Source organism: Neomonachus schauinslandi, chromosome 4 (assembly GCF_002201575.2).
Source record: "Neomonachus schauinslandi chromosome 4, ASM220157v2, whole genome shotgun sequence".
In the NCBI taxonomy this organism is placed as follows: Eukaryota; Metazoa; Chordata; class Mammalia; order Carnivora; family Phocidae; genus Neomonachus; species Neomonachus schauinslandi.
Window position 1 is genome coordinate 130617520 of NC_058406.1, and position 25959 is coordinate 130643478.

Here is a 25959-nt window from a genome sequence, read left to right on the forward strand (position 1 = left end):
AGCTCTCTTACAACCAGCTCCGAGGAAAGTAGTTTGCTTCCAAACTCCCAGAGCAAAGAGAGGATCAGTTTGAAGGAGTATCTCAGAAGGCCAGAGTTGGGGAAGGGTTTTTATAGGGCTTTGAGGGTTGAGGTATTAGTTACTGGATGGCATTAGGGCAGAAGTTAGGAAGAAAGATCTTATAAATGAGGGATTTTCTGGAACAGCCAGTGGTCTTATTTTTGGAACATGTGCATCCTTATAAGGTTACTCTTAAATCGGTTTGATTTTAGTTGTTCTTATACTGGAACATGGAGGTTTGAAGTAGCTGGTATTAAATTTAAGCTTTTAACTCTCTACTGCAAACTATTTCATGGTCTATTTTGTACATCCAAAAAACTCTTTTAGGGACTTTCTAAAACAAAAAGCACTTCTTTGTTTTTTTTCACACTTTGTTGGCATAAAGCATTCCCAGAAGCATTAAAATTAAAGCTTTTTCTAAAATAAGTAAATTCTTAGAAATGGTGTCATTCTCTCAGGCACAAAAAATATGCCAGCCAATTGGAAGGCAGAATCCAGAGTAAGTTTCTTTTGTTTAAAAATCACGTATTTTACTCCCTGTGATAGTATAAAGTGGGTTTTATTGTCTTTTTTATTCTCAGTTTTAAGGTAAGGAAACTGGTGCTTATAGATTATAAGTAGTTTGCCTAAGGTGTGATATAGAAGTGTGATATCTCTATGCTATCAGAGCTATGATTTGTTGGGAACTTCCTATGAGAAAGCACACAACTTGTGAGACTCTTGCAAACTGTTATTCCCTCACACTCTGGGCTTTAGAACATTTTTTAGTAGACAAAACATACTATGGATTTAGTTCATGTCTTTGTCAGAGCAAAAGAGCAATTAATAATAATTCTGAAGTATAAAAGTTTTCAGTATAAAATGCTTCCTAGAATGAATTCTCCTTTTACTTTGGAGGAAAGCAGAAGTTACCTGTTTGCCATATTTATAAGGGGCTCATGAGAAATCTTGAGAACTTTTCTCTATTTATTCACTCTCCTCATCCTCCATCTCACTCAGGATCTGTCTGTGCTGCACCCCAGTGCTTGAGAAAGAAACATGTTTGGAAGCAATACTTTCTCTCTCTTTCTGCCAGACCAGCCCCTGTGTCTATAAAGTCAGCTGCAACATGACCAACTCCTTTACTGAATGTTTATATTATGATTGGCACTGTGCTGGAATGTGGTTTCTTAACATGTGTCCTTGCCCCATCTGAATGGGTGTGCAAGTAAATATAACACCTTATCAAACAGAACACAACCATTTAGCTTATCAGGAATGCACCTGGAATACAAAGATTGTCTTAGAATTTTGTTATTCTTCCAAAATGATTTCCTTCGGACCTACTTGGTGCTAAGTATCTAGATATCCATTGTGATGGAGGGGGGAGACTGACTTCCGTATCTGATATAGGGAAATAATCTTACTTCTTTCTATTACAGGAGGAAAATGGGAGTCTTCTGTGTGGAGGGCCTCTTTCTTGCTAATATTGATCACCTCTCATACATACAGCCAAACAGAGTTGAGGATAGAAGTGAAGGGCACGTAGCACAGGGATCCTATCCTAATACAATCATATTTACTATTTATAAAACTCTACGAGATAGATATTTTTAAAAATCATCTTATAAATGAGGACCCTGTTCCAATTTGACAATTAATTTGTCAGAGGTAGTAGAACTTGAAATTAAATTTGGAGTTGTATCCAGTTAGGTTAAGTAAACTGTCCAAAGTTGGTATGCTTGGGTTGACTTTGGAATCAACTCAGTTCAGTGTAAATCCAAACACTAAGCTTATGTCCATTATACTCTACTGCCCCTTCTATGTATTTTAAGAGGAGTTACCACATGGTTGGTTTCTTTAATATTTACCACTGTGCTTATTGGAATCCAAGCGTTTTAGGGTTTCTCTTTTCTATAATGTTTAGTAATGACTCATATTTTTTTTTAAAGATTTTATTTATTTGAGAGAGAATGAGATAGAGAAAGAGAGCATGAGAGGGGGGAGGGTCAGAGGGAGAAGCAGACTCCCCGCTGAGCAGGGAGCCTGATGCGGGACTCGATCCCGGGACTCCAGGATCATGACCTGAGCCGAAGGCAGTCGCTTAACCAACTGAGCCACCCAGGCGCCCATAGTAATGACTCATATTAACCTAGTAACTATGTGAGAGTATGAGCATCAGAAGACCAAAATTAATGGAAGGAAAATTTTTTCAGATAAATTCATATTTGTCTACTAATTTTCTTTTAGATCAAACTACTTTCTTACATGCTAATTTTCCTGGGTTGCAATGCCCCGTATTATCTGTTATCATACTTCCAATTTCTCTTGAAGTTCACACATCCCCATTTTTTTTTTTTTTTGAATGTAATGAGAGTTGTACAGTGGTCAGATTTATACACCACAGAGAAAGGGAAAAAAGTGCTCTGGTTTCACTGATGACATGAATCAGTTCCTGGTACATAGCAGATAATCAAAGGCTTATTGAAACTTAAAATGAATCATTATTTAAATCAACATGTAAAATGAATCATTATTTTTTAAAAATCTGTTAATTTTCAAGATTGAAAGACTCTACTGTCTTTAGTCATGTTTAAAGGTGGCTTTTCTTGTTTGAAAACTCAGGAAGGTAATATTGTTTCTGAAGTTAAAATTTAGTTACTCATGAAGTGGAATTTACCATGTAAATTATGTAGGTCATGTAAACATTGTTTCTGGCTTTCAGAAAATATTGAGGACTTCACCGTTTCCAATTGGAAAATAAAGCCAAGTAAATGGAAGTCAGGAGAGAGGATTATAAAAAACACAGTGTTCCCTTTAGCTGGCTTCTCTCTGTGTTTACTCATTATAGCCATTATATTTACAGAACAATTAAAGCAAGGAAAATTGTCATCAGGAAACCTCCTAGACATTCTCGTAACTGCTCATTGAATCCAGGAGATGTGATTATTAACTTCATTACCTAAGAGACAGGACAACCTGAAGTTTACATATGTTTACAAAAAGATGGTTTACTTTATTTAGTAAATAAGGAATTAATTATTATTTTCTAGTAGTAAATACATATGGGTCACTAGCAAGTTAACTAGTGTTTTCTGCCTGCCTGCATTAAAACAATCAGTGCAATAGCATATCCCAGTTTCCTTAGTCCCATGTTTCTTCATTTTAGTGGAGTAATGTATTAAAGCAGAGATGATAGGACCCTGTACCTGGAGAATCTGATTCAGTAAATCTGAGTTTATATACTTTTCTACATGATATTTTATTTTATAAAAATAAAAAGCCAAAAGCTCACCTAGAGGGTAATCAGATACAAGAAAATTTAGTATACTCTTCACTAAACCAGTGGTTGGCCACCTTTTAAGAGAGGTGTGTTATGGTTTTAGCCTGAGGATGGTTTATTTGTGTATTCACCAACTTGAGGAAGAAGGGGCAACCAAACTGGGTCTTGACAGAAAGTAAAGAATATGTGACCATCAATACTCCTAATGACAGGAGCTGTCACAAGAAATATAAAGGGAACTGTGTAGGTGGTACCATATATTACCCCCTCCACCATCACCATGCTGTCTTTGGCATATACATCATAGGGCCTTGATTACTGCATTGAATCCTAAAATATAAGCAGAACTTTGGGAGATTGTATGTTGAAAAGTTTACAGGGCACCATGGTTTCAATTGAATGTCTTTTTTAAAAAAGAAGATGACATGCTACATAACCGTGATGAAAAGTTTAGTGGGGTATGGGATTAGTTTTGAAGACCTAGCTCTTGATAACTTTTAGTTGGAATGCCCTTCCAGGCCTGTCGATGTATAATAACACTGGCACAAAAGTTGGATGGTTTATTTTCATTTAAATTCAAAGAAGGTCATTGTCATGACATGCATGTCCTAATGATATTTGAATCTTTCCACCAAGTGTATTCACAATAACCTGTTATTTGATAAATTAATAAATGTAAGAATGAATGAATGAATTAAATGTACTATATTTCTTTCTTTCTCTTTGATTTGCTTTCTCTGTAATTTTCTCTATATTATTCCAATAGTGTGCATATGGCTAAATCAAGCACTGATTTAAAAACAGACCATGTCATTTTGAGCAACACTTCCTGCAAAATAATAACCGAGATTTTAGTTTTAATATAAATAAGCCATCCTCAGGTTACACCCATGACACACCTCTCTTAAAAGGTGGCCAACCACTGGTTAGTGAACAGTGTTCTAAATTCTCTCGTTCTGATTACCCTCTAGGTGAGCTTTTTTTATTTCTTGTTATGAAGTAAAATACACATGTGGAAAAGTGTACATGTTAGGAATGTACAGCTCAGTGAATTCAGTAAGCAGTTTTAAGACCTGTATGAATTCTGTTGTAGCTACTAAGTTTATATTTACCTTCTTGAAAGATCTGCAGATTGCCATGTTCTTTTGCATATATTACAATAAACCTTTAACATGTGTTATTATTATTACATAGTAATATTATTATATTTCTATAGATGAGGAAACAAAATCAGAGAGTTAAATTATATGTCCAAATTCCCACAGCTAGTAGGTGGAAGAAATGGTACTCAAATCCAGGTTTTCTGGTTCAAAGTCACATGGCTATTTTTCCTTAATGCTATCTTTTGTGAGGTGGATGACATAGCGCACTGCTCAGATCCTCCTCTTCCCCCTCTTAGAATGAAACCACTCATTTCCCCAGCTGCTGGGAGGATTGGTGCGTGACAGCTCTCAAATGAGTCAGCAAGTTATCTTTAGGAATTGCCCTAACACAAGAAGAGCACTGCCTAGCCCATGACCACACCCTTTGGGAAGATGTCAGTTCACATCCAATTACTAGTTGATGTGAGGGTATAAAAAGTCTGTCACTCTTCATCGTTCTGAACAACTCATAAAAACCATTCTAGTTCGAGAGCTTTCCTGGTATGATTGCTGATGCCTTTGTTGGAAATGCATCACACAAAGAAGGTTGGATAGTTTACTTTCATTTAAATTCAAAGAACCTTCCTTCACTGCCCGGTCCAGGTGTTGATCCCGAAAACACCAGCCCATGAACTAACCGTGTGCAAATCGCTGTCTTAGAGTCTGCCTCCCCAGAAACACAAGTGAACTTCCTTTGTAGTGTGGTTTTCTTTTTTTTTTTCACTTTATAGAACTTTTATCCTTTGCTTTTTTAACCTTAAAAAATTGTGAAATATAACACACATGCAGAAAAGATCTTTTTCAATGTACTTTATGCCTCCTTAGAACTGTATGCATTCATTCAGTCAACAAAAACTGAGTGCCCATTTATCAGTCAGAAATGGATTGTGAAAAACAGGAACCACTTTATTTTCAGCAAAAATGGATTTTATATAAGGAATTGGGTTTTTCCAAACCATTCAAATGGCTGGGCCTTCATAACTGACTGGCATATCTGCCACAATCAAAAAGATGGTAATCAAGTCATCATGTTGTACACCTTAAATATATACAATTTTTATTTTTTTAAAAAAAGTTTTTCAGAGAGGAGATGGAGAATCAGAAAGATTTGTTTAGTTGGTGAGTGTAGATCTTAGCACTTTAGCTGCCATTCCAAGATCATAGAGCAGCTTCTAGAATCCTAGTTTCCAGAGCCTCATCAGACCTGATAGGTTTGCACCAGCAAAATGGATACCTTGTATAAACTGTGCTTATTCCCACATTAACATAATTCCACATGTGAATAGATGTATGTATATGATTCAAGAATACAAGTCATCTCTGGAAACTTACCTGGAATCTGTTCAGGAAAAGGTTATTTTTTAGCTTTCTGGCCTTTGCAGTACAGGAGGTCTCCCCAGAAGGAAGTTGGGACAGATGAAGCATGAGCCAGTCCTTGCCTTCACCAGGCTTACATTTTAGAGAAAATGTAAGACAAAAAATAGACAAATAGATATGGCAGACAATAACACTCCTAAATACTGTTATTAGAAGATCAGCAAACTTTAATAATGAAAAATGCTTAGGTTTGGAAACAGTCAACACAATTTGTTCCCTACAGGAATTTTTTTCTGAGAAAAAGGATGTTTTATTGACTTGACTATAAATTATAATTATTATTTATAAAAGTTATATAAGTGATCATCTTTAAAGTATCAAAAAGCCAAATACAAATAAAGCACAGAAAATTATTAAATCGAAAAAGTTCTGACATAATTCTTCCACATGTTATAGGTAATCATAGGAAGAATCATTGCAATAATTACCCAAAGTAATATTAAAGTTAACAAAAAGATGTTTGATCTTAAGTGTAAATTCAAATGTATAGTATATCTACAATAATAGATCAGCGTGAAAGTGTATCTACATTTTCTAACAGTAAAAGTAGGAAAGTTGGCAAATGCTGTATTCCTCAATGAAATACGAAAGCAGATCAAGGATAATATATTGGATAGTCTTATCAACCAGGCCACCTTTGAGGATAAAATTTCAGGGTAGTGTTCTACACATGTAGCTGAATTTATTATTCTAGAGCCAGTAATTTTTTTACTGAGTTTGCAAATAAAAATGTAACAAATAATTATATGTCAGGACTGGTAGGAATACCAAGTGTTATTTCACAACTGCTACTATGTATTTCTTCTTTTCTGACACAATCTACACAGATCCAGGCTTTCTGTGTTTGAGATGATTCACTTCCTTTCATTGACGAGTTTCTTTCACGATATGCTGTTCCTGGATCTGGCTGTAGATAGATTTTGATAGATATTGGTGACAAGCAATGTATTTTATATGAGGATGATGTTGAAATTTCTCCTTCAATTTCTGGTTATAATCTTTGGCTGCTTTTTCTCATGATGCAAGTATACCCAATTTTTCAGAAGCATTAGCTCTCCATGAACGAATGTTCATTTCATCAGATCCACACATAATATATTTGCTGTTAGAAGTCCATTTTACCCAGATAACGTGTTGCATTCTTTTTGTGTGATAGACTTCCCTGCTTCTATTTTTTTTAAAAAGATTTTATTTATTTATTTGAGACAGAGAGAATGAGAGACAGAGAGCATGAGAGGGAGGAGGGTCAGAGGGAGAAGCGGACTCCCTGCCGAGCAGGGAGCCTGATGCGGGACTCGATCCAGGGATTCCAGGATCATGACCTGAGCCGAAGGCAGTTGCTTAACCAACTGAGCCACCCAGGCGCCCCCCTGCTTCTATTTTTGTCAACAGGAAAGATTCAAATAGATTTATAAAAACTAAGAGACACAAACTCTTTCCTAGGGGGAAAGTGATCCACATCAAGCACCGCAGATACGTGATCCACATGTACCATTACAAGAGTGTACAGTGCATGCGTCTCAAAAGTACGTAAGTTGTAACTTCATTTGCTGCAGTAAAAATGAAAGCTTCCATAGGGTTCCAACAAACTGTGTTTGTTCTCATCTCTAAGATGACCTTTTTCAGAGGAGTAGCTTGCCTCATATCATGAAGCACTATATTCCTGTCAGAAGCACAACTTCCCAAGAGAAATGTCTCAATTGGGTTAAATTTAACACTATTTATACTGTTGAATCCCCAGGTCATACAACATATAGGATTGGTTCTTTGTTCATCCCAAATGTCTACTTGATGTTCACATGTGGCAAAAACAGCTTCTTTCCAGTGATGATCAATTCCTGTATATACTCCCTTTCCTAATATTGTATGCGATGGTTGGTTCCTTCTCTTCTCCATCCATTTTCCACTATTTCACAGTTTTGTCATCACCAAAACTGAATGAGTACATGTTCTTTGTATAAAACCCTCATGTGTTTGTATTGTACAGATACATTTTCATTTGTCAAGTTCCAAATTCTAACCTCTCCATCATATGCTCCAGAAAGGACCATAGCCAGGCTCTTTGGATGCTTTGCCAAGCATTGACATCATCTCAGTGACCATCCAGGGAAGCAAGGAATGGTTTTGCAAATACCTGTTCCAGTTTGGTAGCATTTAAAACTCTTACAGATTCTTAGGGGACCTTAAAAGAATGTAAGGTAGAATCATAGTTTCTTGGAACTGGTGATGTAGATCCAAATCTTCTTTCTTTCCTGAAAGTTCTGAATCCTCAATCTGCCTTTTCTGGTTCCTGTATTTTTCTATTAATCTTTACTGTTGGCATGGAAGTACTAAAAAGAACCTCAGAAAATCTCCTGGGTTCCAAACATAGTCCTCCTTGCTTGTACCATACCAGCAACCAATTTCCCTTGGTAATTGGGATCCATCAGTCTGTTCCTTACAGGAATTTATATAATAGTGCCAATGTGATATAGTTATTGAAATACACCATTTGGCAGTCATTGCATGAATTGATTTGGGATCCTGAAAGACAGTGTGTGAGTTTAGATGTGTGCTACCACTTTTGAAAGAATTCTACTGGACTCAGCAAAACTGATCCATTAAGTTTGAAATATTCATGTTATGAAAATTAAACTTGATTAGGACTTGACCTAACTCACACTCTCCAGATTTCAGATGTGACTAGGTTAACACTGAAGGGTACAAAATATGGATTATTCTATTAAGAGGTTCAAAGGAAAGCAGCTCTTTTGGTTGAGTGAACCTGAACAAATAATACAAAATTGAGTATAGAACACTGATGCTTAAACTGTTCTTAGTGATAGACCCTTTGAGAATCTAGTAAAAGCTATAAACACATATTCCAGACATGCTGAAATATACACATATATGCATATACAAATACTTTACAAATATCAGCCGGTTCATAGACCCTTTGAACTTCTGAGATCTCTTAAAGTCTTTGAGTCTTGGCTTAAGAAGTTCTAGTCTACAATCACATGCTTTCTTAAATTTCTGAGGATTTTGAGTTTTCAGTTCTCAAAAAGTGGTAATATATGTACATGCATGATACACATATAGCATATATATACATATATTATGTGTGTGCATATATAATACACAGTACATGTATATACATATAATACATATATATAAATGAAATATATCCTACTAAATATCATGCTAGCAAAGGAGTGTAGCCTACCTAAGTCAGTTGTCTCAAAAATGTGTTACTGATGGGGATGCATAGTAACAATTTTTGAGAATATTCTACTACCCAGTTTTCCAGAGGCTAGAAAATTACTCCATTTGTTTCTCTGTTTACATCTGTCACACAGTAATAAAATATAAGCAGATTACTTAATACCAAATGAGTAGTGGTGTGATCTTGAGCAAGTCATGGATCTTTCCTAGTCATGTTTTCATCTATAAATTTGTTTTGTAATTTGATTTATCTTGTTCTGTGCTAAGATTTTGTAATTCTTTCAGTTGATGCTAGAATATGGGATTGTATTTACAGAATTGTTTTTGATAGACAAAGACAATATATGTATGGATCAGAGCAGGTCCTGCTATATACATTATGCCTCAACATATGAAATAGTAAACTAAAATAAAAGGGAAATTTCTTATGCCCTAATTCCAATATGAATGAATGAATGTGCTTCTCTTTAGGAACACATATTACCTCTTTAACCCATGATAATGAAGCTGTCATGGGGTGTGTGTATGACCTGAGTCTCAGGGTGCTCAGAGCAGCATGGGTATGATAATGCCCCTAGGACCTGGTCTGTTTGTCTTTCATCCTAAATTTGCTAAAGGAATGGGGTGGGTGAGGGACTGAAATAGAATGGCTGTGCTTAATGTGCAGGGGCCTCAAAGACACTGATTAGCCAGGAAAGTATTAATAATCAGAGTAACCATAATAAAGTTATCTCAGGACATGAGTAATAGTATGCAAAGCTAAAGAGTGTCTGTGCCTGCATCTAGGGAGTAGATTTAGAAAACTTGGTTTGTTTTATTATTATTATGGATAGAGTGCTTAAAACTAAAATGCTAGGTCGCCAATCCAAGGGGAGGATGCTGGAATGAGGACCAGTATGACATTTGATAACAGGGCAGGGTGTTTAAGTGGGAGGCAGCACTGGTGGCTTTATAATTTGCTCTTTCATTTCTGTTTGGCTTCTGCTGCAACCAACTGGCATGAAGGATCTCTCTGGTGTTTTGAATCAAGAAGGGAATAAAACATACTCAGGCTTCACTACAGATAACCTGAACATTTTGAATTTGGTTCATGGCAAGAGAAATGTGTACTTTGGATTTATATTTTAATAGTGGTGGTATGTTGGCTGAACTGATCTCCTTTATGACTTGAGAATTTATTTGTGCAGTAGTGCCTGGATTTAAGAAAGGCAATATATACCTACGGAAGGAAATATTTATCTTATCTGCAAACAATTGACATGTATGAACAATGGCTGCTTAATGAGAAAATATCTATTGGCAAATAATAGAAATTGTTGAATTTTGGTTGCAGGATTAAGCAGTGGTTTTTCCTCTTAGCCTTATCTTGATCTGTTTAGCTTGGATTTGTTACTTGAATTTAGTCATTGTTATACAATTATGAAAAAAAAGAAAATTTTTTATACCCTTTGTCTTTGAAGTGATCTCTGCTTTTTATTTAATTTTCTAAGAATGTATAATGCATAACAAATACAGGTATATGATCTTAAGAGTACATTTCAATTATTTTTATCTATTAATCACACCTTTGTAACTACCTCCCAGATCAAGATATACAATATTATTAGAAGCTTCCTTATACTCTCCTAGCCACCAGCTGTATATTCCATTCTTTGATCTGGCCGAACATCGTCAATATTATTCTGCTTGGCCAACTCACATTGACTTGGCTCCTCCCACATCCCCAAAGAGAACTCTATTATGACTTCTATCACACAGATTGGTTTTGCCTATTGGGGACATTTATATAAATGTAATCATATAGTATTTTTGTGTATATGTCTGTTTTCTTTCACTCAGTGTTATGTCTGTGAGACTATTCATGTTGTTGCTTGTAAAAATAGATTGCTCATTCTCATTGTCATGCAATATTCCATTTAGAATATCAGTATTCTAAAATTATGCACGTTCTTCTATTCATGGATGTTTAGGTTGCTTCCAGAATTTCACTATGTCAAATAATGAAATTGTTAATTTTTTGACATGTCTTTAAGTGAACATATATATTCACATTTGCAATATTCAATAGCGTATTTGTTGTGTCATAAGATATTGGTATGTTTTGCTTTAGGAGATATACTGCTATACAGCTTCCCAGAAACATTGTATTTATTCATATTCTCACTGGCAGTACTTTCCCCCCGGCATTTCTGGCAGATGTATAGTGGTGTCACTGTGTGTGTGTATGTCTGTGTGTGTTTTATGTAATCTTTTTTTTTAAAGACTTTAATTTGTTTAGAGCAGTTTTAGGTTCATAATAAACCAAGAGGAAGGTACAGAGATTTCCCATTTGTCCCCTCCCCCCCCCACCCATGCATCCTCCCCCATTATCAACATTCCACACCAGTGGTACCTCTATTAGTATCGAAGATCTGCATTGATACATCATAATCACCCAAAGACCATAGTTTACATTAAGGTTCAGTCTTCCTGTTGTATGTTCTGTGGGTTTGGACAAATGTGTAATGACATGTATCCATCATTATAATATGATACAGGGAATTTTCACTGCCCTAAAAATCCTCTGTGCTCCATTTATCCCATCCCCTGCCCACAATGATCCAATTATCTTTTTCCTGTTTCCACAATTTTTTCTTTCCAGAATGTTATATAGTTGGAATCATAGAGTATGTAGCCTTTTCACACTGGATTCTTTGACTTAACAATATTCATTTAAGGTTCCTCCATGTCTGTTCATGGCTTGATAGCTCATTTCTTGTTAGAACTGAATAATATTCTATTGTTTGGAATCTAGAATTCTATAATTTCTATTGTATTCCAGTTTATTAATTCATTCACCCCCTGAGGGACATATTGGTTGCTTTCAAATTTTGGCAGTTCTGGGTAAAGCTTCTGTAAACATTTGTGTGCAGGTTTTTTGTGTGGACATGTTCTCAACTCCTTTAGGTAATTACTGAGAAGAGTTACTGCTGGATCATATGGTAAGAATATGTTAGTTTTGTATGAAGTCACCAAACTGTGTTCTAAAGTGTCTGTACCATTTTGCATTTTCACTAGCAATGTATAAAAGTTCCCATTGCTCCACATTCTTGCCAACATTTGGTGTTGTCAGTGTTCCAAATTTTGTCCATTCTAATAGCTATGTAGTAACATCTCACTGTTACTTTAATTTGTATTTTTTTGGTGACATATGATGTAGAACATCTTTTCATATGCTTACTTTCTGCATATTTTTTTGGAGAAATGTCTGTTTAGATCTTTGGCCCATTTTATTTTATTTTATTATGTTATATTAATCACCATACATTACATCATTAGTTTTTGATGTAGTGTTCCATGATTCATTGTTTGTGTATAACACCGAGTGCTCCATTCAGTATGTGCCCTTTTTAATACCCATCACCAGGCTAACCCATCCCCCAGCCCCTTCCCCTCTAGAACCCTCAGTTTGTTTCTCAGAGTCCATAGTCTCTCATGGTTCGTCTCCCCCTCCGATTTCACCCCCTTCATTTTTCCCTTCCTGCTATCTTCTTATTATTTTTTTTAACATATAATGTATTATTTGTTTCGGAGGTACAGATCTGTGATTCAACAGTCTTACACAATTCACAGCACTCACCATAGCATATACCCTCCCCAGTGTCTATCATCTTAAAATTTTGGGAGGCACTTTCTTCTAACAGACCAAAATAAGCCCAAAATCTAGTGTGTGACACTGATCTATGCACCAGCCTGATCATATTTGATCATATTCTATTTTTTTAAATATTTTTCTTTTTTTTTTTCTTTCTTTCTCTTTCTTTTACCCCAGTTTCAGGTCTCTTCTGATTTGTTTAGTGTATATTTTTCTGGGGTCGTTGTTACCCTGTTAGCATTTTGTTCTCTCATTCATCTATTCTCCTCTGGACAAAATGACAAGATAGAAAAAAATCACCTCAAAAAAAAAAAAAAACAAGAAACAGTACTGACTGCCAGGTACCTAATCAATACAGACATTAGTAAGATGTCGGAACTAGAGTTCAGAATGTTGATTTTAAAGATACTAGCTGGGCTTGAAAAAAGCATGGAAGATATTAGAGAAACCCTTTCTGGAGAAATAAAAGAACTAAAATCTAACCAAGTCGAAATCAAAAAGGCTATTAATGAGGTGTAATCAAAAATGGAAGCTCTAACTGCTAGGATAAATGAGGCAGAAGAGAGAATTAGTGATATAGAAAACCAAATGATGGAAAATAAAGAAGCTGAGAAAAAGAGAGATAAACAACTACTGGATCACAAGGGCAGAATTCAAGAGGTAAGTGATACCATAAGACGAAACAGTATTAGAATAATTGGGTTCCCAGAAGAAGAAGAAAGAGAGAGAGGGGCAGAAGGTATATTGGAGCAAATTATAGCAGAGAAATTCCCTAATGTGGGGAAGGAAACAGGCATCAAAATCCAGGAGGCACAGAGAACCCATCTCAAAATCAATAAAAATAGGTCAACACCCCGACATCTAATAGTAAAACTTACGAGTCTCAGAGACAAAGAGAAAATGCTGAAAGCAGCTCGGGAGAAGAGATATGTAACCTACAATGGTAGAAACATTAGATCGGCAACAGACCTATCCACAGAGACCTGGCAGGCCAGAAAGGACTGGCATGATATATTCAGAGCACTAAATGAGAAAAATATGCAGCCCAGAATACTATATCCAGCTAGGCTGTCATTGAAAATAGAAGGAGAGATAAAAAGCTTCCAGGACAAACAAAAACTAAAGGAATTTGCAAACATGAAACCAGCCCTACAAGAAATCTTGAAAGGGGTCCTCTAAGCAAAGAGAGAGCCTAAAAGCAACATGACCAGAAAGGAACACAGACAATATACAGTAACAGTCACCTTACAGGCAATACAATGGAATAAATACATATCTTTCAATAGTTACCCTGAATGTAAATGGGCTCAATGCCCCAATCAAAAGACACAGGCTATCAGATTGGGTAAAAAAACAAGACCCATCGATATGCTGTCTGCAAGAGACTCATCTTAGACCCAAAGACACCCCCAGATTGAAAGTGAGGGGGTGGAAAACCATTTACCATGCTAATGGACACCAAAAGAAAGCTGGGGTGGCAATCCTTATATCAGACAAATTAGATTTTAAAACCAAAGACTGTAATAAGAGATGAGGAAGGACACTATATCCTACTTAAAGGGTCTATCAACAAGAAGATCTAACAGTTGTAAATATTTATGTCCCTAACATCGGAGCAGCCAATTATATAAGCCAATTAATAACAAATGCAATCATATGGCCCATTTTAAAATCAGTAGTTCATTTTCTTATTGTTGGGTTTTAAGAGTTCTTTGTAGGGGCGCCTGGGTGGCTCAGTCGTTAAGCATCTGCCTTTGGCTCGGGTCATGGTCCCGGGGCCCTGGGATCGAGCCCCACATCGGACTCCCTGCTCGGCCAGGAGCCTGCTTCTCCCTCTCCCACTCCCCCTGCTTGTGTTCCCTCTCTAGCTGTCTCTCTCCCTGTGTCAAATAAATAAATAAAATCTTAAAAAAAAAAAAAGAGAGTTCTTTGTATATTTTGGGGGTGCTGGGTGGCTCAGTTGGTTAAGTGTCGACTCTTGATTTCAGCTCAGGTCATGGTCTTGGGGTCCTGGGATCAAGCCCTGCTCTGTGCTCAGTGGGGAGTCTGCTTGAGGATTTGTTCTCCCTCTGCCCCTCCCCCCACTCATGTGTGGGCACTCTCTCTCTCTGTCTCAAATAAATAAATAAATCTTAAAAAATAAAAAAACTTCTTTGTATAGTTTGGATAACAGGCCTTTATCAGATGTGTTTTTGCAAATATTTTCTCCCAGTCTGTGGGCTTTTATTCTTATTCTCTTGACATGGCCTTTCACAGAAGTTTTAATTTTAATGAAGTCCAGCTTATCAATTATTTCTTTCATGGATTGTGCCTTTGGTGTTATATCTAAAAAGTCATCATCATATCTAAGGTCATCTAGGTTTTCTCCTATGTTATCCTCTAGGAGTTTTATAGTTTTGAATTTTATGATCCAGTTTGAGTTAATTTTTGTGAAGGGCATAAAGTCTGTCTAGATTATCTAGATTCATTTTGTTTTGATGAATCTGGATTCATTATTCATCAACATGTGTATGTCCAGTTGTTCCATAACGTTTATTGAAAAGACTATCTGTGATCTATTTTATTGCCTTTGCTCCTTTGCCATAAATCAATTGACTGTGTTTGCGTGGGTCTATTTCTGGTTTTGCTATTTGGTTCCATTGATGTACTTCTCTATTCTTTCACTAATATCACATTGTCTTGATTACTGTAGTTTTACAGTAAGTCTCAAATTCAGGTACTGTGAATCCCCTGGCATTGTTCTTCAATATTACGCTAACTATTCTGGTTCTTTTGCTCATCCATCTAAACTTTAGAATCAGTTTGTCAATAACCACAAAATACCTTGCTGAGATTTTGATTGGGATTGTACTGAATCTGTAGATCAAGAACTACTGATATGTTGACAATACTGAGTCTTCCTTCCTATTCATGGTCATGGAATACCTTTCCATTTATTTAGTTCTTATTTGATTTCATTCATCAGAAATTTATAGTTTTCCTCTTGTAGATCTTAGACATATTTGTCACACTGTGGTTTTAATTTGTATGTACTTGATGGCTAATGGTGTTGATAACTTTTACATGTGTTTATTAGCCATTTGGATAGCCTCTTTGTGAAATGCCTGTCCAGATGTTTTGCCTACTTTTTTTAAGGGTCATCTATCTATGTTTCTTGAGTTGTAGAAGTTTTTTTTTATGTAGTCTGTTTATTTTTCCTGAACATTGTATATAATATGTATCTATGTGTGTGTCTGTGTGTGTATATGTGTGTGTATCATATATATACATATATATATATGTTTTTTCTCATTCTGCCTTTTAAAATGTCTTCATGGAGTATTTTGATAAATAGGCACAAATTATTAGTGTTATCTTTGGCTAATGCCTTTGTTTCCTCATTAAGAAAGCTGTTATTTTGGTCATGAAAACATTCACGTATATTATCTCCTACAACCTTTATTGTTTCGTACTTCACATTTAGATCTACACTTCATCTGGAATCAATTTTGGTATATTTAGGACATAAAGATTAAGATTTATTAATCTCATTTTTCCCCCACTGCAAAGCAATGTCACCTTTATCATAAGTCTGTGGCTATTTATATGATTCTGTTTCTGGATGCTTTATTATATGCCATTGGCCAGATTTTCTATTCTTGTGTCAATCAATATCATAAAATCTTACTTATTATGATCTCTTGGAAAGTCTTGGTGTATGGTAATGTAAATACTCTGACTTTGTTTTCTTTTTTTTTTACTGTTAAATTTTATTTTATTATGTTATGTTAATCACCATACATTACATCATTAGTTTTTGATGTAGTGTTCCATGATTCATTGTTTGTGTATAACACCCAGTGCTCCATTCAGTACGTGCCCTCTTTAATACCCATCACTAGGCTAACTCATCCCCCCCAACCCCCTCCCCCCTAGAACCCTCAGTTTGTTTCTCAGAGTCCATAGCTTCTCATGGTTCCTCTGACATTGTTTTCATTTAAGATCGCCTTGCCTCATCTTGACCTTTTTGCATTTTGATTTGAATTTTAAAATAAACTTATTAATATCTATAAAATAAAATTTGACTTTAATTGGGATTGATTGAACCTATTTAATCTATGTAATTTGGGAAATAATTAATATATTTACAATCTTTAATAAATTCTTTCATTTATTTACCTCTCCTTTAATTTTTCTAAGTAATATTTTATAATTTTATGTCCAAAGATTTTGCACAATTTTTATTAAATATATAAGAATTTTATGTGCTTGATGCTAAAATTAATACCTTCTTTTAAAATTTTTATCTTCTAAAAAAATTTTTATTTTCATGTTAAATTAACTTATTGATTCTAACACTTTATGAATGCTTCTGGATATTTTGCATACATGATAATACCACTTGCAAACAGTGTCCATTTATTTATTCTTTTCCAAACTTTATAATTTTTATTTCTTTTGATAATATTATTGTACAGGCTAGGGCATCCAGTGCAAAGTTAAATAAAAGAGATGATATCAGACTTTCTTGTTCCCAGTCTTGATGGGAAATTTTTGATATGTCTTAATTAAATATAATGTATTCTGTAGCCGTTTGTAGATATCCCTTACCAGATTAAGAAGATTCTCCTCTATTTTTAGTTTGCTAAAAGTTTTTATCATGGGAGAATACTGACTTTTATCAAAAGCTTTTCCTGTATCTATTGATATAATTATGCCATTTCCCCCCTTTATTCTGTCAGTGTGATGAATTAGATTGATTGCTTTCTGCATGTTAAACTTCTCTTCAGATCTAAAATAAACTTTACTTAATGTTGTTATATTATTTGTTTTATGGTTTTATTTGCTCGTATTTCATTTAAAAATTTTCAACTATGTTTTCCAAAGAAATTTGTCTGTAATTTTCCTTTCTCGTTATGCCCTTTTAAAATTTTAGAGTAAAGGCTGTGCTGATCCCGTAAGGTGAGCTGGAGACTGTTCCTTGTTTTTCTCTTCGGTGAAAGTGTTGTGTAGAATTATTATTTCTTCCTAAATGTGTGGAAGAATTCAATAGTGAAGTCATCTGGGCTAGATTTTGAAATGTGACTTTTTAGTATGAAAACCGGTAATATATTCAGTTGCTTTAGTAAATAATGGGATAATCTGAAATTCTGTTTTGTTTTATCCTGTCAGCTTTAACATATTTTATTATTTCCCCCCATCCTGGGGAATGTTTTTCTCATTTCATTTAGATTAAAGAAAAAATAACTTAGGACTGTATTTCATCATACAAAGCAAAACATTTTATAAATTTCCTCAGTTACATCAAATATATTAAATACTATATAATATTAGTAGGATATTTTACCAATAGATAAACCTTTATATGCCTCTTTGATCAATTATCTTTATTTCCTAATGAGATATTAGATTAATTAAAATAAGAATATGTTTTTGATAAACATTATTGGTAACCCATATCCTCCACATTTCAAAAACCGTAAAAGCTATGCAGTTCCAATAAAGCCCCAGTATTTTTGTTTGCTATTAGTTGGTTTTAAGAGTTCTTTTCTATTTCCTTGATCATACTTCTTTTTAAGGTTAAAGTGCTTGCTACTGTGAAAGACTTCTTAACAATAGTAAGTTAATTATTTAGAAAATTCATGTCTTCACTGTCTATATTTCATTGTCAGTATTTCATAAAATATACTGTATCTCTTGCTTCTACCCCAGCCACTCTCTAGAATTTCAATTAGTTTTTATTACATGTGCATTTATTTTTTCAAACATTTAGATAAAAAAACCCACAAAGATTATAAATTTGGTCTCATTTTTTAAGAGAATTAATACAGATTGCAGTCCCTCCAGAAATATCACCTAGGTTGTAAAATGCCCTCAGCACTATTTACTTTTCTCTCCTTAGAAATGGGTTCAGAGTAGAGCAAACCGCAAGTAAACTCATAGGGTTTCAGTAGTGATGGTGACATGAGGTGAGGAATAGTAAGGGCAACGTTCAGGATCTAGGTCAAGAATATTAGTGAGGGCCCCACCAATTCAAATTTAAGGTAACTTGTATGAAGTCCCAAGGCAAGGACTACACAGGCTGTCTTTATTGGGAGTTTGGTTACACAAGCTCTGGGTCAGCTCCCATTCTTTGTGGCTATCCAGGCAGGCCATCTCACCTAGTTAGTGTGGCCGGGTAGACCAAGGAAAGCACCAACGACTGGGTGCTTTTCATTGCTAATCCTGGCCTTGACTCACTCTGTGACCTCTCTTGGTGTGTTTCTTCAGCTGGGAAGTGAAGATAATAATAATGAGCTATTTAACAAGGGGTGTTGTGTGGGTTAACAGTTAATAACATGTTTCATAAGACAAGGCAGCATTGAACTTGTAAATACTAATAGAAAGTTTCTCCACACTACAAAGTAAATTAGTGCTTCTCTTGAAGAAAACCCAATATGCCAGAACATGAACATACAAAGCAGTTGAAATAAGGTGAATTTTTACTTGACAGAAGTAACTTCATTTTCTAAAAGAATGCTCCAGTTTTCCTTTTGATATTTGGTTCATCCCTTGCACATTTAAAAACTTTATTAATAAAGTTTATCCATATTTTCTATTACTTTAGTGTTTTGTTCTTAATATACATATTTTGATGTGATTGGATACAATTTTTTTTCTCAAAAATTGAACTAAGAATAAATATATAGCTTACTACCTGTATATATATGTAAGTCAACTTCATTTATATAAGCCTTTTTGTTAATTCTGTTGCTTAATCGTGAAGGATTCTTTTATTACTTGGGGAAATTGTGTTAAACTTAATGAATTTAAACTTATACATAGCTTTCTAGGACTCTAACATATCACATCCGGTAACCTATCTCCAATAGCTTAGCACTGAGCCAGCTGTTTGTAGGCAAAATTGTACATGCCCACTAAATTAATTCTCCATACAATTTACTTCATTTACATTCTGTTTACTTGCTTTGTTATTCACAAAGATGAGGAAAAATCACAGATATATATGTAAAAGAACTATGAGCTTGCTAAAAGAACATCCAAAGATAATGATAATTTCTAACCACTAAAAAGTGCTTATTGAATTCAGGAATTATTGTTGATATTACCAAGACAAAGTCAAATGCAAAAAAAAAAACCAAAAAAATTATACTGGTAGAGGAAAACTTCAAATAGAAAAATTGAACCCCATGTTTAGTAAGGTATTGTTAAAATAATTGGAAAATGCTCTTCCTTTCTTTATATAGATCTGAATGTAATTTTTTATTTTATTTATTTATTTTTTAAATTTTATTTTATTGTATTAATCACCATACATTACATCATTAGTTTTTGATGTAGTGTTCCATGATTCATTGTTTGTGTATAAAATAAAATAATAATAATTTGGAAAATGAAAAGGAGTGACTAGGCACTTAATTGAAATTTTGCTCAGGCTATGACTTAATGTTGTCTTACAGTGCTATTAATAATTGTTGTCATTTTATACATTTTTGGAAATTTTAATGGGAAATCGGGGAGATCTTTATAATACACATCTTATTTGATCTTTACAAATAATGTACTTCTGACCTCATTAGTTCACTTAATATTTGTAAGTTTCTTGAGTGATATGAAGAGTATATATAATCCTTTTCTTTCTATAGAAGGAAAATGAGACTCTGACAGTTCAGTTATTCATCTTTTTATTTTTTTCAAAAAATATTTATGAAGCTTTACCCAGTCATAAAACTAGTTAAAAATTATACTAAAATTATCTTTGAAGTGTCTGTCAAGTCCTCCTCACTATGCCATATTGCTTCCATTTTTTTTTACCATCTAGATTATCTTTGCTCATTTTTCAATCTACTTCTAACTTCTTTCTACCACCTAACTATATACATATACATACATATATAAAGGGAGAGAGAGAGAGACAGAGAGAGACAGAGGGAGAGAGAGAAGAGGAGAGAGAATTGCCTTATATTGAGGTGGTATGGAACTACTTGTTTATTTTTTGTCTGTTCATTAAAATGTCCCACCTAAAATTAGATATCAATTTTCTATAAACAATATATGAAACAAATGAAGATAAACCATAAAATTATGGGAAATCTATACTGCTTTCATCATATACATGATTAGCCTTTGCAAATAGAAAAGTCTTGGGATCAGGCCTTGCAAAAAAGGTCCTACCAGAGCCTATATCTATCAGGATATAATTTTGAAATTAATTTCTGCTGTGAGGTAATTCTTAAACTTTGACTAAAAGTAATATTTCACTTTATTAGACATTAAGCACAACAGAATAGAGACCTGGTCTTATTCACGACTGTTCTGCTCTACTACCTATACAAGTCTAATTATTTTCAACATTCTTTCGGAATGAGTATATATATAAAATTAAGAAGGTGGGAACTATTAGCAGAGGGCCTTCCTCAAGAATCACCACACAAATTTCATGATTCTGATACTGGGTGTAGGTGTTTGGGAACCGTATTCTCTTTATAATTTGAAGTACAGCCCCTGACATAAAAGAATATTTGGCCCAAAATGTTGATAATGCCAAAGTTAATAATTGATAAACTCTGATAAGAGTGAAAGAGATACCAATACTTCTTCTATAATTTAATGACATTTAAAAAAAATAATAAATGTTCTTTCATGAGCAAAACTTATTTCTAGATAATCTGATTATCTGATTTTTCTATTAGTTTCTATTACAACTACAGTTGTGACTTAGATATTTGAGGTGATTTCAGTTATAAGGTCATAAGTAGACCAATGACATATTTTATTATCTTTAATCAGTAGTCATTTTTGTGCTTTGGTTTGATAATTGGCATCATTAAAGTACTATGGAATTCGATGGCATATAATCTAGCACAGGGTCATCTCATGAAGATCAGTCACACTTACCATACAGTCTTCTACACTCTCCAGCAAGGCAGTGTTGCAAACATTACTCTTTGAGATTTAATTACATCTGTAAAATGGTTATAATACCTCATTCATAGAATTCCTTAGTATTAGAGATAATAGAGGTAAAGAACAAAGCACATTAACATATAGCAATCTCCTAAAATATAATTGTATTATTATTACTCACTATGTAAGTTCCCTTGACCTGTTATTAGGATTTTACCTGCAGTTTACTCAGATTTCCCCAGATGTTGATGCTGTTTTATGATGATATGCAAAATCTTAGGAAAAACTGATAGAATATACTGCTGATATTGGTGAAAAACTGAGAGCTTTCCCCCTAAGGTCAGGAACATGGCAGGGATGTCCACTATCACCACTGCTATTCAATATAGTATTAGAAGTCCTAGCTACAGCAATCAGACGAAAAAAAAAAAAAAGAAATAAAAGGCATCCAAACCGGCAAAGAAGTCAAACTCTCACTCTTTGCTGATGATATAATACTTTATGTGGAAAACCCAAAACACTCCACCCCAAAACTGCTAGAACTCATACAGGAGTTCAGTAAAGTGGCAGGATATAAAATCAATGCACAGAAATCAGTGGCATTCCTGTACACCACAACAAGACAGAAGAAAGAGAAATTAAGGAGTGAATCCCATTTACAATTGCACCCAAAACTGTAAGATACCTAGGAATAAATCTAACCAAAGAGGCAAAGAATCTGTACTCAAAAGACTATAAAATAGTCAAGAAAGAAATTGAGGAAGACACAAAGAAATGGAAAAATGTTCCATGCTCATGGAATGGAAAAACAAATATTGTGAGGATATCAATGCTACCTAGAGCAATCGACACATTCAATGCAATCCCTATCAAAATCCCATCCACTTTTTTCAAAGAAATGGAACAAAAACAAATGTTTTTGTTTTTGTTTATTGTCCATAAAATTTGTATGGAACCAGAAAAGATCCCGAATAGCTAGAGGAATGTTGAAAAAGAAAAGCAAAGCTGGTGGCATCACAATTCCAGACTCAAGCTCTATTACAAAGCTGTCATCATCAAGACAGTATGGTACTGGCACAGAAACAGACACATAGATCAATGGAACAGAATAGAGAGCCCAGAAATGGACCCTCAACTCTATGGTCAACTAATCTTCAACAAAGCAGGAAAGAATGTCCAATGGAAAAAAGACAGTCTCTTCAACAAATGGTGTTGGGAAAATTGGACAGCCACACGCAGAAGAATGAAACTGGACCATTTCCTTACACCACACACAAAAATAAACTCAAAATGGTTGAAAGACCTAAATGTGAGACAGGAGTCCATCAAAATCCTAAAGGAGAACACAGGCAGCAACCTCTTCGACCTCAGCCGAAGCAACTTCTTCCTAGAAACATCGCCAAAGGCAAGGGAAGCAAGGGCAAAAATGAACTATTGGGACTACATCAAGATAAAAAGCTTTTGCACAGCAAAAGAAACAGTCAACAAAACCAAAAGACAACCCACAGAATGGGAGAAGATATTTGCAAATGACATACCAGATAAAGGGCTAGTATCCAAAATCTATAAAGAATTTATTAAACTCAACAGCCAAAGAACAAATGATCCAATCAAGAAATGGGCAGAAGACATGAACAGACATTTTTCCAAAGAAGACATCCAAATGACCAACAGACACATGAAAAAGTGCTCAACATTGCTCGTCATCAGGGAAATCCGAATCAAAACCTCAATGAGATACCACCTCACACCAGTCAGAATGGCTAAAATTAACAAGTCAGGAAATGACAGATGTTGGCAGGGATGCGGAGAAAGGGGAACCCTCCTACACTGTTGGTGGGAATGCAAGCTGTTGAAGCCACTCTGGAAAACAGTGTGGAGATTCCTCAAAAAGTTGAAAATAGAGCTACCATACGATCCAGCAATTGCACTACTGGGTATTTACCCCAAAGATACAAATGTAGGGATCTGAAGGGGTACGTGCACCCCGATGTTTATAGCAGCAATGTCCCCAATAGCCAAACTATGGAAAGAGCCCAGATGTCCATCGACAGATGAATGGATAAAGAAGAAGTGGTATATATATATATATATATATATATATATATATATATATATATATATATATATATACACACAATGGAATATTATGCAGCCATCAAAAGGAATGAGATCTTGCCATTTACAATGACGTGGATGGAACTGGAGGGTTTTATGCTGAGCAAAATAAGTCAAACAGAGAAAGACATGTATCATATGACCTCACTGATATGAGGAATTCTTAATCTCAGGAAACAAACTGAGGGTTGCTGGAGTGGGGGGTGGGGTGGGAGGGATGGGGTAACTGGGTGATAGACACTGGAGAGGGTATGTGCTCTGGTAAGTGCTGTGAATTGTGCAAGACTGTTGAATCTCAGATCTGTACTTCTGAAACAAATAATGCAATATATGTTAAGAAAAAAAAAAGAAGAAGAAGGTAGCAGGAGGGGAAGAATGAAGGGGGGGAAATCGGAGGGGTAGACGAACCATGAGAGACGATGGACTCTGAAAAACAAACTGAGGGTTCTAGAGGGGAGGGGGGTGGGAGGATGGGTTAGCCTGGTGATGGGTATTGAGGAGGGCACATTCTGCATGGAGCACTGGGTGTTATGCACAAACAATGAATCACGGAACACTACATCTAAAACTAATGATGTAATGTATGGGGATTAACATAACAATAAAAAAATTAAAAAAAAATTTATGTTATTTGGTCTTTGGATATTTTTATTAAATATAATTTAGAATGGTTACTTTACTATAGTTTCTTTACCAATTTAAAATAACTTAAAAAGTATAAAAATAATACAATTTGTTCCCATAATTTATGGGAGATACTGAAGGATCTTCTTAGAAGTGGACCCAGGAAAACATTGTCTAAAGGAAATCACTAAATGATCCCTTCCAATTCTAAAGGTTATTTTCCAAGAAAGATCCAGTGGACATTCTAAATGCAGATTACATTACAACGCAAATATTTAGACATAACCCTTTAAAATCATTATGACTACTCCAACATGCCTAACATTTTTCCAAAATAAAAAATTCTTTTCTTGGAGTTATCTATAAGGAATATTGAGTCATAGATATGACACATTTTTATAATGTCACATTAGAAATTCTACAAACAGCTAAAGATTGTGTTAAAAAAGTTTTAAGTGATGGTATAAATGTTGGACATGGTAAAGATAGAAACACTACTCTGCTTTAAAACCTCACTCATGTTAGGGAGATGAGGACATTTGGTCCCCCCAGTTAGAATATTTCTGTTATACTGGCTCTATGCCTCAGACACAGTTATAGCCCTTTGTAAATACAGATTAAAGAAAAAATACAGAGAATATCTGTTGTACTTATCTGGCATATAAATCTAGAAAATTTGAAGCTTGATCTGAAGTACTATGATATCTATCAGAGGCAGTAGGTCTCAGTGTTTATAGATAGAGGGCGACGGGAATAAAATGCCAGGAGCTTCTAAGGACAACATAGGTTATCAGATCTCTCAGAACAAAAGACAAAGTGAGCAATAGCAGAATCTCTAGTTATATAATATAAAATTCTCTACATTTGTTGTTATGCTCCTGGATACTAGATTTATTAAATTATGTTGTCTCTTTGTTTATACTTCATTATAATCTTTTTGAACAGACACAATTTGGAGGTTTGCTTCACTTCATATTATTACAACTGCTATGTATGGAATCTAGAATCTTGTTAAAATCCAACAAGTCTTTCTTGAATCAAGCCCTATTTTTTGAGACCCTGAAACAAATTCAACATAAACATATTTACTTTTACTATACAATATTAATTCTACTAAAAGCACTTATATTACTTTAAAAATATTACTTATTGGGGTGCCTGGGTTAGCTTAGTCAGTTAAGCATCTGACTTGATTTCAGTTCAGGTCATGATCTCAGGGTCGTGAGATCAAGCCCTGGCAGGCTCCATGCTGGGTATGGAGCCTGAAAAATAAAAATAAAAAATAAATACATAAAAATAAAAGTATCACTTATTACTAGAGAAACAGATGCTTATAATTAACAGAGACTCTAATGTTTAATTTCTTCAAAGAGCCTAAAACATTTATGTATTGTGACTGAAATAAGAATTTGTTAGTTGATTTTCTTCTGTTTGGACTGTCAGGAAAAGGTTTTGAAATGAGAAAAGAAAATAGCCTGAATTTGTTCTTGCCACAGCAAATTTTTCTTCTAAAATAGGAAAGAATCTCTACAGTTTAACTTTAAAATATAGTCAAGAGAATACAAAAATGGATTTATCTGTAAGAGAACCACATATCCATGGAAAGGAGTAGGTTTCACATATCCTCTTTTCAGAGTTAGCTTTAAAAATTC

General features: G+C 34.7%; 1 pseudogene; it reads right to left on the minus strand.

Annotated features, from left to right (window-relative positions):
• Window positions 1-6615: 6615 nt before the first annotated feature.
• LOC110578831 overlaps window positions 6616-25959 on the minus strand; it is a 122312-nt pseudogene continuing 102968 nt past the window's right edge.